Source organism: Leiobunum rupestre, chromosome 6 (genome assembly GCF_980474605.1).
Source record: "Leiobunum rupestre chromosome 6, qqLeiRupe1.1.hap1, whole genome shotgun sequence".
In the NCBI taxonomy this organism is placed as follows: Eukaryota; Metazoa; Arthropoda; class Arachnida; order Opiliones; family Sclerosomatidae; genus Leiobunum; species Leiobunum rupestre.
In genome coordinates this window covers 8,409,711-8,425,547 of record NC_143389.1, presented here as the reverse complement: position 1 = coordinate 8,425,547, position 15,837 = coordinate 8,409,711, and positions in this window count along the sequence as shown.

Genomic DNA, 15,837 nt, shown 5'->3' with positions numbered 1-15,837 from the left:
TGACGATTTTAAATAACTTGACGATTTTAAATAACTTGACGACTTTAAATAACTTGACGACTTTAAATAACTTGACGATTTTAAATAACTTGACGATTTTAAATAACTTGAAGATTTTAAATAACTTGAAGATTTTAAATAACTTGAAGATTTTAAATAACTTGAAGATTTTAAATAACTTGAAGATTTTAAATAACTTGAAGATTTTAAATAACTTGAAGATTTTAAATAACTTGAAGATTTTAAATAACTTGAAGATTTTAAATAACTTGAAGATTTTAAATAACTTGAAGATTTTAAATAACTTGAAGATTTTAAATAACTTGAAGATTTTAAATAACTTGAAGATTTTAAATAACTTGAAGATTTTAAATAACTTGAAGATTTTAAATAACTTGAAGATTTTAAATAACTTCACGACTTTAAATAACTTGAAGATTTTAAATAACTTCACGACTTTAAATAACTTGAAGATTTTAAATAACTTGACGATTTTAAATAACTTGACGACTTTAAATAACTTGACGACTTTAAATAACTTGAAGATTTTAAATAACTTGAAGATTTTAAATAACTTGAAGATTTTAAATAACTTGAAGATTTTAAATAACTTGAAGATTTTAAATAACTTGACGATTTTAAATAACTTGACGACTTTAAATAACTTGACGACTTTAAATAACTTGAAGATTTTAAATAACTTGAAGATTTTAAATAACTTGAAGATTTTAAATAACTTGACGATTTTAAATAACTTGAAGATTTTAAATAACTAGAAGATTTTAAATAACTTGACGATTTTAAATAACTTGACGACTTTAAATAACTTGAAGATTTTAAATAACTTGAAGATTTTAAATAACTTGACGATTTTAAATAACTTGACGACTTTAAATAACTTGAAGATTTTAAATAACTTGACGATTTTAAATAACTTGACGATTTTAAATAACTTGAAGATTTTAAATAACTTGACGATTTTAAATAACTTGACGACTTTAAATAACTTGACGACTTTAAATAACTTGACGATTTTAAATAACTTGACGATTTTAAATAACTTGACGATTTTAAATAACTTGACGACTTTAAATAACTTGACGACTTTAAATAACTTGACGATATTAAATAACTTGAAGATTTTAAATAACTTGAAGATTTTAAATAACTTGACGATTTTAAATAACTTGAAGATTTTAAATAACTTGAAGATTTTAAATAACTTGACGATTTTAAATAACTTGACGACTTTAAATAACTTGAAGATTTTAAATAACTTGAAGATTTTAAATAACTTGAAGATTTTAAATAAATTGACGATTTTAAATAAATTGACGACTTTAAATAACTTGAAGATTTTAAATAACTTGACGATTTTAAATAACTTGACGACTTTAAATAACTTGAAGATTTTAAATAACTTTACGATTTTAAATAACTTGAAGATTTTAAATAACTTGACGATTTTAAATAACTTGACGACTTTAAATAACTTGACGATTTTAAATAACTTGACGATTTTAAATAACTTGAAGATTTTAAATAACTTGACGATTTAAAATAACTTGACGATTTAAAATAACTTGACGACTTTAAATAACTTGACGATTTTAAATAACTTGACGATTTTAAATAACTTGAAGATTTTAAATAACTTGAAGATTTTAAATAACTTGAAGATTTTAAATAACTTGAAGATTTTAAATAACTTGAAGATTTTAAATAACTTGAAGATTTTAAATAACTTGACGACTTTAAATAACTTGAAGATTTTAAATAACTTGACGATTTTAAATAACTTGACGACTTTAAATAACTTGACGATTTTAAATAACTTGACGATTTTAAATAACTTGACGACTTTAAATAACTTGAAGATTTTAAATAACTTGAAGATTTTAAATAACTTGACGATTTTAAATAACTTGACGACTTTAAATAACTTGAAGATTTTAAATAACTTGACGATTTTAAATAACTTGACGATTTTAAATAACTTGAAGATTTTAAATAACTTAACGATTTTAAATAACTTGACGATTTAAAATAACTTGACGACTTTAAATAACTTGACTTTAAATAACTTGACGATTTTAAATAACTTGACGATTTTAAATAACTTGAAGATTTTAAATAACTTGAAGATTTTAAATAACTTGAAGATTTTAAATAACTTGACGATTTTAAATAACTTGACGACTTTAAATAACTTGACGATTTTAAATAACTTGACGATTTTAAATAACTTGAAGATTTTAAATAACTTGAAGATTTTAAATAACTTGAAGATTTTAAATAAATTGACGATTTTAAATAAATTGACGACTTTAAATAACTTGAAGATTTTAAATAACTTGACGATTTAAAATAACTTGACGACTTTAAATAACTTGAAGATTTTAAATAACTTGACGATTTTAAATAACTTGACGACTTTAAATAACTTGACGATTTTAAATAACTTGACGATTTTAAATAACTTGAAGATTTTAAATAACTTAACGATTTTAAATAACTTGAAGATTTTAAATAACTTGACGATTTAAAATAACTTGACGACTTTAAATAACTTGACTTTAAATAACTTGACGATTTTAAATAACTTGACGATTTTAAATAACTTGAAGATTTTAAATAACTTGAAGATTTTAAATAACTTGAAGATTTTAAATAACTTGAAGATTTTAAATAACTTGAAGATTTTAAATAACTTGAAGATTTTAAATAACTTGACGACTTTAAATAACTTGAAGATTTTAAATAACTTGACGATTTTAAATAACTTGACGGCTTTAAATAACTTGAAGATTTTAAATAACTTGAAGATTTTAAATAACTTGAAGATTTTAAATAACTTGAAGATTTTAAATAAATTGACGACTTTAAATAACTTGAAGATTTTAAATAACTTGACGACTTTAAATAACTTGAAGATTTTAAATAACTTGACGATTTTAAATAACTTGAAGATTTTAAATAACTTGACGATTTTAAATAACTTGACGACTTTAAATAACTTGACGATTTTAAATAACTTGACGATTTTAAATAACTTGAAGATTTTAAATAACTTGAATATTTTAAATAACTTGACGATTTTAAATAACTTGACGACTTTAAATAACTTGAAGATTTTAAATAACTTGAAGATTTTAAATAACTTGACGATTTTAAATAACTTGACGACTTTAAATAACTTGAAGATTTTAAATAACTTGACGATTTAAAATAACTTGACGACTTTAAATAACTTGAAGATTTTAAATAACTTGACGATTTTAAATAACTTGAAGATTTTAAATAACTTGACGATTTTAAATAACTTGACGACTTTAAATAACTTGACGATTTTAAATAACTTGACGATTTTAAATAACTTGACGACTTTAAATAACTTGACGATATTAAATAACTTGACGATTTTAAATAACTTGACGATTTTAAATAACTTGACGATTTTAAATAACTTGAAGATTTTAAATAACTTGACGATTTAAAATAACTTGACGACTTTAAATAACTTGACTTTAAATAACTTGACGATTTTAAATAACTTGACGACTTTAAATAACTTGAAGATTTTAAATAAATTGACGATTTTAAATAAATTGACGACTTTAAATAACTTGAAGATTTTAAATAACTTGACGATTTAAAATAACTTGACGACTTTAAATAACTTGAAGATTTTAAATAACTTGACGATTTTAAATAACTTGAAGATTTTAAATAACTTGACGATTTTAAATAACTTGACGACTTTAAATAACTTGACGATTTTAAATAACTTGAAGATTTTAAATAACTTGACGATTTAAAATAACTTGACGACTTTAAATAACTTGACTTTAAATAACTTGAAGATTTTAAATAACTTGAAGATTTTAAATAACTTAACGATTTTAAATAACTTGACGACTTTAAATAACTTGAAGATTTTAAATAACTTGACGATTTTAAATAACTTGACGACTTTAAATAACTTGACGATTTTAAATAACTTGACGATTTTAAATAACTTGACGACTTTAAATAACTTGACGATATTAAATAACTTGAAGATTTTAAATAACTTGAAGATTTTAAATAACTTGACGATTTTAAATAACTTGAAGATTTTAAATAACTTGAAGATTTTAAATAACTTGACGATTTTAAATAACTTGACGACTTTAAATAACTTGACGATTTTAAATAACTTGACGATTTTAAATAACTTGACGATTTTAAATAACTTGAAGATTTTAAATAACTTGACGACTTTAAATAACTTGACTTTAAATAACTTGACGATTTTAAATAACTTGACGACTTTAAATAACTTGAAGATTTTAAATAAATTGACGATTTTAAATAAATTGACGACTTTAAATAACTTGAAGATTTTAAATAACTTGACGATTTAAAATAACTTGACGACTTTAAATAACTTGAAGATTTTAAATAACTTGACGATTTTAAATAACTTGACTTTAAATAACTTGACGATTTTAAATAACTTGAAGATTTTAAATAACTTGACGATTTTAAATAACTTGACGACTTTAAATAACTTGAAGATTTTAAATAACTTGACGATTTTAAATAACTTGACGACTTTAAATAACTTGACGATTTTAAATAACTTGAAGATTTTAAATAACTTGACGATTTAAAATAACTTGACGACTTTAAATAACTTGACTTTAAATAACTTGACGATTTTAAATAACTTGACGACTTTAAATAACTTGACGATTTTAAATAACTTGACGATTTTAAATAACTTGACGATTTTAAATAACTTGACGACTTTAAATAACTTGACGATATTAAATAACTTGAAGATTTTAAATAACTTGAAGATTTTAAATAACTTGACGATTTTAAATAACTTGAAGATTTTAAATAACTTGAAGATTTTAAATAACTTGACGATTTTAAATAACTTGACGACTTTAAATAACTTGACGATTTTAAATAACTTGACGATTTTAAATAACTTGACGATTTTAAATAACTTGAAGATTTTAAATAACTTGACGATTTAAAATAACTTGACGACTTTAAATAACTTGACTTTAAATAACTTGACGATTTTAAATAACTTGACGACTTTAAATAACTTGAAGATTTTAAATAAATTGACGATTTTAAATAAATTGACGACTTTAAATAACTTGAAGATTTTAAATAACTTGACGATTTAAAATAACTTGACGACTTTAAATAACTTGAAGATTTTAAATAACTTGACGATTTTAAATAACTTGACGACTTTAAATAACTTGACGACTTTAAATAACTTGAAGATTTTAAATAACTTGAAGATTTTAAATAACTTGACGATTTTAAATAACTTGACGACTTTAAATAACTTGAAGATTTTAAATAACTTGACGATTTTAAATAACTTGACGATTTTAAATAACTTGAAGATTTTAAATAACTTAACGATTTTAAATAACTTGACGATTTAAAATAACTTGACGACTTTAAATAACTTGACTTTAAATAACTTGACGATTTTAAATAACTTGACGATTTTAAATAACTTGAAGATTTTAAATAACTTGAAGATTTTAAATAACTTGAAGATTTTAAATAACTTGACGATTTTAAATAACTTGACGACTTTAAATAACTTGACGATTTTAAATAACTTGACGATTTTAAATAACTTGAAGATTTTAAATAACTTGAAGATTTTAAATAACTTGAAGATTTTAAATAAATTGACGATTTTAAATAAATTGACGACTTTAAATAACTTGAAGATTTTAAATAACTTGACGATTTAAAATAACTTGACGACTTTAAATAACTTGAAGATTTTAAATAACTTGACGATTTTAAATAACTTGACGACTTTAAATAACTTGACGATTTTAAATAACTTGACGATTTTAAATAACTTGAAGATTTTAAATAACTTAACGATTTTAAATAACTTGAAGATTTTAAATAACTTGACGATTTAAAATAACTTGACGACTTTAAATAACTTGACTTTAAATAACTTGACGATTTTAAATAACTTGACGATTTTAAATAACTTGAAGATTTTAAATAACTTGAAGATTTTAAATAACTTGAAGATTTTAAATAACTTGAAGATTTTAAATAACTTGAAGATTTTAAATAACTTGAAGATTTTAAATAACTTGACGACTTTAAATAACTTGAAGATTTTAAATAACTTGACGATTTTAAATAACTTGACGGCTTTAAATAACTTGAAGATTTTAAATAACTTGAAGATTTTAAATAACTTGAAGATTTTAAATAACTTGAAGATTTTAAATAAATTGACGACTTTAAATAACTTGAAGATTTTAAATAACTTGACGACTTTAAATAACTTGAAGATTTTAAATAACTTGACGATTTTAAATAACTTGAAGATTTTAAATAACTTGACGATTTTAAATAACTTGACGACTTTAAATAACTTGACGATTTTAAATAACTTGACGATTTTAAATAACTTGAAGATTTTAAATAACTTGAATATTTTAAATAACTTGACGATTTTAAATAACTTGACGACTTTAAATAACTTGAAGATTTTAAATAACTTGAAGATTTTAAATAACTTGACGATTTTAAATAACTTGACGACTTTAAATAACTTGAAGATTTTAAATAACTTGACGATTTAAAATAACTTGACGACTTTAAATAACTTGAAGATTTTAAATAACTTGACGATTTTAAATAACTTGAAGATTTTAAATAACTTGACGATTTTAAATAACTTGACGACTTTAAATAACTTGACGATTTTAAATAACTTGACGATTTTAAATAACTTGACGACTTTAAATAACTTGACGATATTAAATAACTTGACGATTTTAAATAACTTGACGATTTTAAATAACTTGACGATTTTAAATAACTTGAAGATTTTAAATAACTTGACGATTTAAAATAACTTGACGACTTTAAATAACTTGACTTTAAATAACTTGACGATTTTAAATAACTTGACGACTTTAAATAACTTGAAGATTTTAAATAAATTGACGATTTTAAATAAATTGACGACTTTAAATAACTTGAAGATTTTAAATAACTTGACGATTTAAAATAACTTGACGACTTTAAATAACTTGAAGATTTTAAATAACTTGACGATTTTAAATAACTTGAAGATTTTAAATAACTTGACGATTTTAAATAACTTGACGACTTTAAATAACTTGACGATTTTAAATAACTTGAAGATTTTAAATAACTTGACGATTTAAAATAACTTGACGACTTTAAATAACTTGACTTTAAATAACTTGAAGATTTTAAATAACTTGAAGATTTTAAATAACTTGACGATTTTAAATAACTTGACGACTTTAAATAACTTGAAGATTTTAAATAACTTGACGATTTTAAATAACTTGACGACTTTAAATAACTTGACGATTTTAAATAACTTGACGATTTTAAATAACTTGACGACTTTAAATAACTTGACGATATTAAATAACTTGAAGATTTTAAATAACTTGAAGATTTTAAATAACTTGACGATTTTAAATAACTTGAAGATTTTAAATAACTTGAAGATTTTAAATAACTTGACGATTTTAAATAACTTGACGACTTTAAATAACTTGACGATTTTAAATAACTTGACGATTTTAAATAACTTGACGATTTTAAATAACTTGAAGATTTTAAATAACTTGACGACTTTAAATAACTTGACTTTAAATAACTTGACGATTTTAAATAACTTGACGACTTTAAATAACTTGAAGATTTTAAATAAATTGACGATTTTAAATAAATTGACGACTTTAAATAACTTGAAGATTTTAAATAACTTGACGATTTAAAATAACTTGACGACTTTAAATAACTTGAAGATTTTAAATAACTTGACGATTTTAAATAACTTGACTTTAAATAACTTGACGATTTTAAATAACTTGAAGATTTTAAATAACTTGACGATTTTAAATAACTTGACGACTTTAAATAACTTGAAGATTTTAAATAACTTGACGATTTTAAATAACTTGACGACTTTAAATAACTTGACGATTTTAAATAACTTGAAGATTTTAAATAACTTGACGATTTAAAATAACTTGACGACTTTAAATAACTTGACTTTAAATAACTTGACGATTTTAAATAACTTGACGACTTTAAATAACTTGACGATTTTAAATAACTTGACGATTTTAAATAACTTGACGATTTTAAATAACTTGACGACTTTAAATAACTTGACGATATTAAATAACTTGAAGATTTTAAATAACTTGAAGATTTTAAATAACTTGACGATTTTAAATAACTTGAAGATTTTAAATAACTTGAAGATTTTAAATAACTTGACGATTTTAAATAACTTGACGACTTTAAATAACTTGACGATTTTAAATAACTTGACGATTTTAAATAACTTGACGATTTTAAATAACTTGAAGATTTTAAATAACTTGACGATTTAAAATAACTTGACGACTTTAAATAACTTGACTTTAAATAACTTGACGATTTTAAATAACTTGACGACTTTAAATAACTTGAAGATTTTAAATAAATTGACGATTTTAAATAAATTGACGACTTTAAATAACTTGAAGATTTTAAATAACTTGACGATTTAAAATAACTTGACGACTTTAAATAACTTGAAGATTTTAAATAACTTGACGATTTTAAATAACTTGACGACTTTAAATAACTTGACGATTTTAAATAACTTGACGATTTTAAATAACTTGAAGATTTTAAATAACTTAACGATTTTAAATAACTTGAAGATTTTAAATAACTTGACGATTTAAAATAACTTGACGACTTTAAATAACTTGACTTTAAATAACTTGACGATTTTAAATAACTTGACGATTTTAAATAACTTGAAGATTTTAAATAACTTGAAGATTTTAAATAACTTGAAGATTTTAAATAACTTGAAGATTTTAAATAACTTGAAGATTTTAAATAACTTGAAGATTTTAAATAACTTGACGACTTTAAATAACTTGAAGATTTTAAATAACTTGACGATTTTAAATAACTTGACGGCTTTAAATAACTTGAAGATTTTAAATAACTTGAAGATTTTAAATAACTTGAAGATTTTAAATAACTTGAAGATTTTAAATAAATTGACGACTTTAAATAACTTGAAGATTTTAAATAACTTGACGACTTTAAATAACTTGAAGATTTTAAATAACTTGACGATTTTAAATAACTTGAAGATTTTAAATAACTTGACGATTTTAAATAACTTGACGACTTTAAATAACTTGACGATTTTAAATAACTTGACGATTTTAAATAACTTGAAGATTTTAAATAACTTGAAGATTTTAAATAACTTGACGATTTTAAATAACTTGACGACTTTAAATAACTTGAAGATTTTAAATAACTTGAAGATTTTAAATAACTTGACGATTTTAAATAACTTGACGACTTTAAATAACTTGAAGATTTTAAATAACTTGACGATTTAAAATAACTTGACGACTTTAAATAACTTGAAGATTTTAAATAACTTGACGATTTTAAATAACTTGAAGATTTTAAATAACTTGACGATTTTAAATAACTTGACGACTTTAAATAACTTGACGATTTTAAATAACTTGACGATTTTAAATAACTTGACGACTTTAAATAACTTGACGATATTAAATAACTTGACGATTTTAAATAACTTGACGATTTTAAATAACTTGACGATTTTAAATAACTTGAAGATTTTAAATAACTTGACGATTTTAAATAACTTGACGACTTTAAATAACTTGAAGATTTTAAATAACTTGACGATTTTAAATAACTTGACGACTTTAAATAACTTGACGATTTTAAATAACTTGACGATTTTAAATAACTTGACGACTTTAAATAACTTGACGATATTAAATAACTTGAAGATTTTAAATAACTTGAAGATTTTAAATAACTTGACGATTTTAAATAACTTGAAGATTTTAAATAACTTGAAGATTTTAAATAACTTGACGATTTTAAATAACTTGACGACTTTAAATAACTTGACGATTTTAAATAACTTGACGATTTTAAATAACTTGACGATTTTAAATAACTTGAAGATTTTAAATAACTTGACGACTTTAAATAACTTGACTTTAAATAACTTGACGATTTTAAATAACTTGACGACTTTAAATAACTTGAAGATTTTAAATAAATTGACGATTTTAAATAAATTGACGACTTTAAATAACTTGAAGATTTTAAATAACTTGACGATTTAAAATAACTTGACGACTTTAAATAACTTGAAGATTTTAAATAACTTGACGATTTTAAATAACTTGAAGATTTTAAATAACTTGACGATTTTAAATAACTTGACGACTTTAAATAACTTGACGATTTTAAATAACTTGAAGATTTTAAATAACTTGACGATTTAAAATAACTTGACGACTTTAAATAACTTGACTTTAAATAACTTGACGATTTTAAATAACTTGAAGATTTTAAATAACTTGACGACTTTAAATAACTTGACGATTTTAAATAACTTGACGATTTTAAATAACTTGAAGATTTTAAATAACTTGAAGATTTTAAATAACTTGAAGATTTTAAATAAATTGACGATTTTAAATAAATTGACGACTTTAAATAACTTGAAGATTTTAAATAACTTGACGATTTAAAATAACTTGACGACTTTAAATAACTTGAAGATTTTAAATAACTTGACGATTTTAAATAACTTGACGACTTTAAATAACTTGACGATTTTAAATAACTTGACGACTTTAAAGAACTTGAAGATTTTAAATAACTTGACGATTTAAAATAACTTGACGACTTTAAATAACTTGACGATTTTAAATAACTTGACGATTTTAAATAACTTGAAGATTTTAAATAACTTGACGATTTTAAATAACTTGACGACTTTAAATAACTTGACGATTTTAAATAACTTGACGATTTTAAATAACTTGACGATTTTAAATAACTTGACGACTTTAAATAACTTGACGATATTAAATAACTTGAAGATTTTAAATAACTTGAAGATTTTAAATAACTTGACGATTTTAAATAACTTGAAGATTTTAAATAACTTGAAGATTTTAAATAACTTGAAGATTTTAAATAACTTGACGATTTTAAATAACTTGACGACTTTAAATAACTTGAAGATTTTAAATAACTTGAAGATTTTAAATAAATTGACGATTTTAAATAAATTGACGACTTTAAATAACTTGAAGATTTTAAATAACTTGACGATTTAAAATAACTTGACGACTTTAAATAACTTGAAGATTTTAAATAACTTGACGATTTTAAATAACTTGAAGATTTTAAATAACTTGACGATTTTAAATAACTTGACGACTTTAAATAACTTGACGATTTTAAATAACTTGACGATTTTAAATAACTTGAAGATTTTAAATAACTTGAAGATTTTAAATAACTTGACGATTTAAAATAACTTGACGACTTTAAATAACTTGACTTTAAATAACTTGACGATTTTAAATAACTTGACGATTTTAAATAACTTGACGACTTTAAATAACTTGACGACTTTAAATAACTTGACGATTTTAAATAACTTGACGATTTTAAATAACTTGAAGATTTTAAATAACTTGAAGATTTTAAATAACTTGACGATTTTAAATAACTTGAAGATTTTAAATAACTTGAAGATTTTAAATAACTTGACGATTTTAAATAACTTGACGACTTTAAATATCTTGAAGATTTTAAATAACTTGACGATTTAAAATAACTTGACGACTTTAAATAACTTGAAGATTTTAAATAACTTGACGATTTTAAATAACTTGAAGATTTTAAATAACTTGACGATTTTAAATAACTTGACGATTTTAAATAACTTGAAGATTTTAAATAATAACTTAATGTAGCTCACTAAACAAAACATCTACCTTCTCTCTGGTTAGAAAATAACAAATTAAATGGTACTTTTCTTGGTGGACCATTCATACGGCTAACGTAAAAGCTACCATTATACCAGTGTTGCCTGTCACGGTTTTAAAAAAAGACGGTGACCAATCTTTTGTCCTGGTTAAAGGCATTAAAAATCGATTTGAATAACATTTGGGAAAAGCAATCAAATATAAATTTTTAAGGTGGTTCCGAAACCTAGTTATCTCTTAAGGTTATATTACGTAGAATTCCAATGTCGAAGCATCAAACTTTATTACACTGTTATTTGTTACTGAACTGACTGAAGCGACATATCTAGGAAATCAAGTCACGTAAGGAATAACTAAATCCTTTAAAACCAAAGAGTTAAAATACATTTATCCGTTCTCAATGAACCCATAGATGTTCTTGGTAGAGGCGCACTTGGTTTCCAAAAATGTGTCTCATGTTCTCGCGGTACAAAAGTACTGAAACGAACAGAGACGGTAGTGGGAGGTTTTCTCGGCGATAAATAACCAGCTCGGAGGAGTTTCGGAATACAAGCTGTAGAGCTCGAGGAAACTCCGTTGCCATGGTAATAAAAAGACGGCTTAGCGGGCAAAGTTTCCCTTTAATAAAATCGCCGGACTGCGATAATGATAATATTAACGGGACTTTTAGGGTTTAATCCGAAATTTCTGTTGATTGGGCAGTTTTAATTACATAAGTTTGAAAAGCGGTACTAGAACCAATTTATTTTACGGAAGATCTAAACCAACTTCTTTAGTTCTTTCACGATCAATATTTCCCAAATATATTTATTAAACTTAAAATAAAAATTGTTAATGAAAAATATCAAAGAATCACGCTGCCTATTGCTGATAGTCAAGGCCGTTATTAAAGCTGCCCGTTTTGGGATCATGGAATGTTATGTTTTTTTTAGTTTAGTTAAGTTTATTAATGCCACATTATGAAAAGACCGGTTAATTATCCCCACACAAACGTGTCAGGTAACTTTAAGCAGTGAAGATGTAACTTACGAGGAGTGTACCCGAGGTGTAAATCACCGATTTTGATGAAACCCGGGGGGTATGTAGACCTTAGGGTAACTTGAATTTTCCCCAAGGGAAAAGTTACGCTGGGCTTCCGTTTTGCTATGGCAACCGAAAATGTTTTTGAATACTTAAAATTAAAAAATCTACATTTAAAAAAGCATGGGATTTTCTCGGTTTCACAGGGGGTACCATGTGAAAATTTTTAAAAACTAAAAAAAATTAAAAATTTAAATTTCAACTAAAATGCTAAATTTGAACAATTTTGGGTGAAATTCATCAAGTTTGGGTAAACTTAAACCAAATTTGGCTAAAATTGAGAAAAGTTCATTGAATTTATTAAATAAAGGAATATTTGCAAATTTTACCTAAATAGGGTATTGTCAAATATTTTTTTTTGAAATCGACAAAAAATGGCTTAATTGACCAAAATTATGAAAAATGACCTAAAATATTTAAAATTGGATAAAATCGGGTTATAACCAACTAATATCGTCTAAAATGGGGTAAAATGATAAAATTGGGGTAAATTGATAAAATTTGGGTAAAATGATAAAACTGGGGTAAAATAATCAAAATCCGTCCAAATGACAAAAATCGAGTAAAATTGTGTTAAAACAACTAATATCGACTACAATTGGGTAAAATGAAAAAAAAAATTGGGTAAAAAAACTAAATTCGGGTATAATTACCTAAAATGTTTAAAATTGGATTAAATCGGGTTAAACAACTAATATCGTCTAAAATGGGGTAAAATTATAAAATTTTGGGGGTAATTTGAGAAAATTGAGTAACACGTTGCACAGCCAAAAATGAATAAAATTGAATAAAATTGTGCTAATCGAACTACTATCGGATAAAATTGGGTAAAATGATAAAATTTTAGTAAAACTATAAAATTTGGGTAAAATAATCAGACTTCGCCCAAATGACAAAAATTGGGTAGAATTGTGTTAAAACTACTAATATCGGGTACATTTTGGTAAAACGATAAAATTTCAGTAAAACAGCCAAAATTTGACGTTGAAGTACATTTTTTCATAATTGGGGTATTTTGGATATGAACGAAAGGGAGGTTTTTAACGAAAATATCTTTAAGTTAGAGTAGTTTTCGTTATTAATTAATTAGTGTGTATGAAATTACAACGAAATCGATAACCTTTTAGTTTCTAATTAACCTTATTTTGTAGGTTTTCTTCAGTTTATCTACTTTTGGTAGTTTGATAGATTTATTGTAGCCAATTTCAATTGATTTAAGACGATTCTAGTCGAAACTTATTTAAGTAAATACTGCTCTTTTTATCCAATTTCGTTCATTTCAATTAACTCAACGTGATTCTAGTCAAATTCATTTATTTAACCCAAATTCCGGTTGTTTAACCAAATTTCATTCATTTTATTCAATTTTAATCATTTTTAGCTACGTGTTTGGCTGTTTTACCCAAATTTTATCATTTTACCCAAATGTAGCCGATATTAGTAGTTTTAACACAATTCTACCCAATTTTTGTCATTTGGGTGATTTCTGATTATTTTACCCAAATTTTATAGTTTTACCCAAATTTTATAGTTTTACCCAAATTTTATAATTTTACCCAATTTTATCCGATAGAAGTTGGATTAACACAATTTTATTCAATTTTATTAATTTTTGGCTGTTTTACTCAATTTTCTCAAAATTCCCCCCAAATTTTATAATTTTACCCCATTTTAGACGATATTAGTTGTTTAACACGATTTAATACAATTTTAAACATTTTAGGTCATTATACCCGAATTTAGTTTTTTTACCCAAAAATTTCTCATTTTACCCAATTGTAGCCGATATTAGTTGTTTTAACACAATTTTACTCGATTTTTGTCATTTGGACGAATTTTGAGTATTTTACCAAAATTTTATCAATTTACCCCAATTTTGGTCTTTTTACCCAATTTTGGTCAATTAAGCCATTTTTTGTCGATTTAAAAAAAAATTATTTGACAATACCCTATTTAGGTAAAATTTGCAAATATTCCTTTATTTAATAAATTCAATGAACTTTTCTCAATTATACCCAAATTTGGTTTAAGTTTACCCAAACTTGATGAATTTCACCCAAAATTGTTCAAATTTAGCATTTTAGTTGAAATTTAAATTTTAAATTTTTTTTTTACCTTTCAAAAATTTTCACATGGTACCCCCTGTGAAACCGAGAAAATCCCATGCTTTTTTAAATGTAGATTTTTTAATTTTAAGTATTCAAAAACATTTTCGGTTGCCATAGCAAAACGGAAGCCCAGCGTAGCTTTTCCCTTGGTGAAAATTCAAGTTACCCTAAGGTCTACATACCCCCCGAGTTTCATCAAAATCGGTGATTTACACCTCGGGTACACTCCTCGTTAGTGTATACCATCTACATTTGAGGGATGGCCTGTATTAAAAAGAAGACGACAATTTTTTATCAATTTTAAAAGGTTTACTCAATTTAAAAGTTGAACCATTTTAGAAACATTTTACCAATTTAGGAAAATTTTGCAAACTGTGTTGGTTGATTCGTTTAAAAGGTAGGTTTCCAAAGGCGTTCGAAATACCAAAATAGCTGAGCTTTTGGTTCGTTGAAAATCCCCATAGACGAAGTTTGACGAACCGTGTTAGCCTGGCTTTTAACGCACAACCCCAATAGGGATTTGTAAGTATTAGTTTCACGTACAATGTAGCCGCCGCCACCGTGGGGCAAAACTCTTCAAACGCTTAGTGATTTGGATGATTTTTGAAATGAAATGTATCATATTTCTGAAAATAAGTCTGATTTGGAAGATAATTAAAGTTTTGGTTAGGCTGTAGCCTCTTTCGTAACAATTATAGTTTCAATGTTAATTGAGATTTAAGCCAAGTTGTAATGATTTAAATCGTCTCTAA